Below are 6,109 nucleotides of genomic sequence, written 5' to 3' on the forward strand. Positions count from 1 at the left end.
CTGGGCAAACCTCGCGAGTTTTCTTAGGCGTAAAGAAGAAGGAGGGCTCAAGCAAAATGACAAGCGTGTGTTTTGCAAAAATAACCTTTCATTATTGGGTCACAAAGTCACGCCCGATAGCATCATTTCACAAGAGGAGAAAGTAGAATCCATCAAAAACATTCCTCTTCCCACGGATGCTGCTGGTCTTCAATCCTTCCTTGGGTTAGTGAAATACTACGCCAAGTTCGTTCCTAATTTAGTCGAGCCTATGCGGGCCCTTTTTCTCATGAATGTACCTTCTGTCTGAGACCGTGAATGCCAGCTTTCGAAAGGTTAAGGCCGCGCTGGATTCCGGGACAGTGCTCCGGATATTCGATGCATCACTTCCAGTAGTTGTCGCCACGGATACATCAGACTGCGGTTTCGAAGCCGTCATTCACTGTGGCGTTTGCGTCAAGGACTCTGTCGCCCTGCAGAAAGAAGGTAATCTGTGAGAGAACACGAAACACTCGCGTGTGCCTGGGCGATCGAGCATTGGCACATCTATCTTTGCGGGCGCCACTTCACACTATACATCGATCACCAAGCTTTGGTATATCTGCTGTCAAGTCAAAGTACTGGTAGACGGCCGCTTTGCATAGCGCTTTGGGCAGGGAGTCCTCTCCGGTATAACTAAATGATGCAATACTGGAAGGGATTAGAAAACTAAATTGCATATGCATTGTCCCGTCTTCCAGTTGTGTTACAGCAGGATGAAACGTCGACAGACGTTGTGGTAGCCTTTATTCAATCGCCATTGTGTATAACCAAAAAGCAATTCCAGAAGAGTGTGGCTGAAGGCAACACGTTGCAGAGTCATTTATTACGTCCAGTCTTCATGGCCTTGGCACAAATCACTTCCGATTGAACTTAATAGCCCATGTTTAAGGTGCGCCAAGAATTGTTCTTGTTGATAACCTGTTGCTCTGCTGAAAGAGTCTTATTGTTCCAGAAGCATTGATGTCGCAAGTGGTCGCCGCAGCACATGAGGCCCATTTCGGAATTGTCAGGGCAAAGGCACGCCTACAAAAGCGGTTTTGGTGGCCGGGCATGGATCGGCAAGATGAACTCGCGCTTCAGACCTGCAGCATCTGCCAGGCAGCAAACAAGACCGTCAAGGTACCTGCTGCTTTGCTGCAGGCGATGCCGTTCTCAGTCGGCCCATGGCAAGAGATAGCACTTGACATCATGGTTTCCTTGGAGCGGGCTCTGCATGACTGTCGGCTTGAGATTACGCTGGTGGACTATTTTTCAAAGTGGCCTGAGGTACCCTTCAGCTGCGACTTCTCCACAACTACAGCCACAAAGTTTTTGCTTTCTGTATTTTCCCGTGCAGGTTACCCGGATAAAATCGTGTGTGACGATGGGCCACAGTTCACGGTTAGAGAGTTTGAGCAGTTTCTAAAAGGCCGTGCGATCAACCTTCTGCATTCATCCTTGTGTTATCCACAAGCGAACAGAGAAGTTGAACGGTTCATCAGTTTTCAAGTCGTATATGTTCAAGTGGCAGCGTTAAGGCAGCGTCCGTTTCGTCAAGCAGAATAGGGTACTTGGGAATTTACCGCTGTACTCCACATGCTACTACGGGGCTTAGCCCTGCATTACTGCTTCGCGGACGCGTACCAAGAACAAGACTTGATGTTGTCAGATTCTCGTAAACTGTCTTTTTCAGCTATCCGGACTCGGAGCTGAAGCGTCTGCGTTAACGGCTGAAGAAGCAATAGTAGTACAGCCAGAAGTATACGAACAGTCGCAGGTCTGCGAAAAAGACTACTGTGAATTTTGGGGACTTTGTGAAGGTGAAGAAGCCAGCCACTTCCTTCAAGGGAGACTTCGTTTTCACGTGTCCCCGCAAGGTAACAAAGAAACATAGGCGATTGACTTTTCATCTCGACGATGGCAAGATATGGAATGCGTCCAAGCTGTCGAGGGTTCCAGCGGCGCTTCAATCGTGGAATCCCAGTAAGAGTGTTTACAGTCAGTGTGGAGCTTCCCCTGACGCATCACGAGAGCTCGGACTAGACTCTTCTTCGAACCCGCCTCATGACAAAGACGTTGTCTCCAACGTAGGAACATCCGTATCGTGGGCTGCCACCACGTACTGCCTGACCGATATGGCTGCATATGGACAACGTGTGAACAGATCATGCAATGTCTTGTGATAATTTTTGAAACTAGAATAATTTATACGTAGGGTTATTCGTTTTCGGGTTTTATATTTTTTCAAATTTGGGTGGCGAAAAACGGGCGTTATTTTTCGACTTGATAATAGGGGAGAAATCGGATCATTCGTGAAAACACTCCGAAAATTCGGGTTTTTTTTTTTTAGGGTAAATTTACACACTAATAGTTCATTCGATTTGCCCAAATTGGTGGGTAACAATTAGAGTTAAGTTTTGGGTTGCTTTCAAGAAAGTCTTTCATAATTCGGCGTTTCTGTCGTAACGAATACTCGTAGTGATGTGCAACGGTCAGGTTTTGTACAAGAAACGTTTTATTCACGTGAGCTGGTCATCGACGTTTTGCACGTCCTTATTAACGTATGTAACTATCTGCATGTGCAACCATTCTGTTTCCGTCCGAGACCTGTCTGGGCTCTGTAGGTATATGTCTTTGCTGAGAGAACGTTCGTATAACGTCACAGCTGCCATGAGCTATCAGCAGCCACTTCTGAAATGAATCGAGTATGGCACCCAGATTCCACATTTTCAACTGGTTTTCTTCGTCTGAAAATGTTCCGTTTCAGAGTGCAGTGCCATTTTGTATATATTTTCGCGAAAAACTCTTTACAACAAGTTTTTACTATAGTGTGGAACTGCTCATAGGTAACATAGACAGAGCCCCTTTTGCCCGATCGCTTTTACCGATCATCGTGGAATGCTAGTTGACTGTCTGCTGTAGCTTGACGTTTACGAGGTGATCGAAGCTCGGCATCAGATGTTCCTCGCTTTCCGGCGTTTTTTGGGCATCTTAAAGTGGTCCGAGTTCATCTCTCTTTAAGACTGCCTTCGTATAAATAACCTCTTTTTCAGAAAGTATCGCTTGAATACCTTCTGCTTTGGTGCTTTCATACGAGCTTTCAACGAAATCAGTTAATGAGCTACATATTTCTACGACGACAACAATTGCGCACTGCAGTTCCTTGGGCACGGCTGTTCCAATAATGTTACAGTGCAAATATGTCTCTTTTATTATTTTTCTTGTCTAATGCGTTTCTCTGCCATGTGTCTGCAAATTTGTAAATGAGGGCAAGGTTCAAGCTGCGAAAAAGCAGCTTTTACCTTGGCCCCCTTCATTTACCTGTAAATGAGCCCAAATAAATGAAATAAAATATCTAAGTCTGGTTTGTAAAACATGCGGAGCAACTTCTTCAAAATGGGTGCCCTCATAAACCGAGCGGAACTTAGCAGAAAACAGCGGTTTATAATGATTGATTTACTACTTGACATCAACAGAGCTTTAAATAACATCGACACGAAGTAATTTGTTCTCGTGGAGTCAAAGGGTATCAGTGCCCGCATGTATTCTTCTACGTGATTGTTTTTATGCCTTACCGGCCTTCTGGTCGATAAATGACGGTCACCATTTCATGCATCCAATGGAATTCCTCTGGGAGGAGGTAATATTATTTTCAGTCCCGACCGGCTGGTTTGGACAATTGCATGCCGCTCTATTTGAAATCTCCCCATATGATGACGACATTTGCCTATGGTGCGCCGGATGCAATAAGCGGATTGTGTATACCCTACTGGAGAGGACAATATGCTCAAACGAAATAGACTTGGACAAGCGGGGTCTTATCTTGATCCCAGAAAAATGTGCGATCAATGCCTTTTGAAGGCGCGATATAGAGTGCTATGAGTTGGAAGTTGCTGGCACTGCAACATCATTTGACAGGCACCACCAACTTCTCTGTGCGGTTTTTAGCAAGTCCATCTCGAGGACTTGTCCGACAAATAAAGAACGAATTCTGTTCTTTCGCCTCCATCTACCGCATGCTCGCCAACAGACCGAAATATTCCCCTCAAACAATACTAAGATGTGCTCCACTTTCTGATGAAAATCTGCATTGTAGACTCCCTGCTCTAAATTGTATTTTACAAGCCAACTCAATGCAGTTGGAAGCGCTTCAACCTAAGTCCTTCATAATCTGTCTCTCGGGCTTCCCAAGAACACCCCTACAGTGAACTGTCCAAAAAAGAGGAGACGACTCTCATTACGTGCTGCTCACATTGGTTCGAGTGTGGTTTGTGAGCACGTAACCTCGTCATCCGCTTTCAGCATGCTCCATGTCCAAAATGTGTGACTTCCTTCCGTCGCCACTACCAGCGCGCCGTCGTGTCTTCACCACTATGGATGATCCTCTCTATCGATCGCCAGTATCATTTCGTGACGTCTCGAGCAAAGCTAAGATCAACAACCACTTCGGAGCTGGCCGCTTTACGAGCAGTTCTTTTCTATATTTCTGAAGCAACCGGTAAAATCGCGGGTTTTCGCGCGTGTCTTTGGCACTGCACTGCAATTGGTGAAAACAACGTGCACGAAAGAGCAGATTATTATTGATATAAACAGCTGTAACATGGAAGCCTCTGACCAGAGGTTATATGCTTCCTACGGCCTCGCAAGCAATCACCACGCCGACGACGAAAGCGTATGTGGCGCATAGGCGCATCACAGGTGAAACTCATTCCTTTGTTTCGGAGTGATGGAACGCCGCTGGTGGTTGCGCCTGCCCGGCGGTCTTTCTATGGTGGGTGTGATCCGAACCGGCAATGTAGTCCCCGACACCGCATCGACTCCAGTTGTGTAACTTTTGCGTGTCACGCAGCCTTGATGGGTGTGAGTGCAATTGCTTGTACCGGATTTGCCTGTATGCTTGGTATGCTACCTTCGAATTGGATATATTCAACTGGAAGGGGATCGTGAAATAGTTAAACATACTATAGACTCGATGTACTGGGTGATTTTTGTTTTAACGTTTGCAGATCTTTGTTTTACAAGGCCATTTTCTGGGGCACCTTTGATTTCTCAGGCAACAATCGGATCTTGTGGGGTACTCATACGCACATGTTGATAGCCAAGATTTAGATGGTGCCCAAATATCTGTTTTTAAATTTTTTCCTACTCTCTTACTGAGTGTATAAAACTGCCTCGTAATATCAATGGGTTGCGTTTTTGAAAACAAATAGGAAATCTAGAAGCCTGCCGAGGAAGGATCTGTGGATACATCGATTGTTAAGGCGCAGTCTCGAGTAAACATTTAAAAAAAGTATACGATATCGCAAGGTATTTCCCAAAGTATGTCCAAAATTTCTTGGCATGAACTGTACGAGATAGCCTAGTGCGTGTGCAGATGAATAGTAAGGCATGCCATACCGCATTGACGTGATAGAGCTCAATACTGAAATGGTTCAATAACAAAAATTAGCTACTCAGGTTTTCAAGGCGAAAGCTCAATAGGCTATGTTAGTGAGGTCAAAAAGGGGGCGCAAAAAGTAGATCCAAAATGTGAGCCCACAAAGCTTAGCGCTGTGTAGTAATATGACTTGTAGGTCACTGCGCTTGCGGCTGGGGCAAGCCTGCCACCGCATTTTTATCTGTTATAGGCCGTCATTGCACCCGCTACCGTTTCGGTGGTGGACGACTGCTGTTGCCGACGTGCGTTTTCCTCTCCCTGTTCTTTTTCTTTCTTCTCTATTTTCTCTTCTGTCCTCACGAGGCAGCGGAGGTGGCTCAGCTACAGAGCCGGTAGCAGGCCCGTGCATTTTCTTTTCCTTCTTCCTTCAGTAGCAACAACACACGGTATGAAAGAGCACTGAACAAGAGTCTCTAGAGGGGTGGGGGGGCTCAGTTCGCAATTAAGTCGAGCCAGCGTTTCGACAAGTGAACTTAGACGAAGACAAGGGGACCAGACGAAGATAAGTCCACTTGTCAAAACGTTGGCTCGACTTGCGAACTCAGCTCCCCCTCTACTCTTGTTAAGCGCTCTTTCATTTCCTTTACGGTGCGTTTTAAGTATCCACAGAGAATGCGTGACAGATACTGGCTGCGCCTTTCCTTTCCTGTAAACCAATTACTATTGCGAAAG

The sequence above is a fragment of the Amblyomma maculatum genome, chromosome 2 (genome assembly GCF_055883805.1).
Source record: "Amblyomma maculatum isolate TAMU_Amacu chromosome 2, ASM5588380v1, whole genome shotgun sequence".
NCBI classification, from domain to species: domain Eukaryota; kingdom Metazoa; phylum Arthropoda; class Arachnida; order Ixodida; family Ixodidae; genus Amblyomma; species Amblyomma maculatum.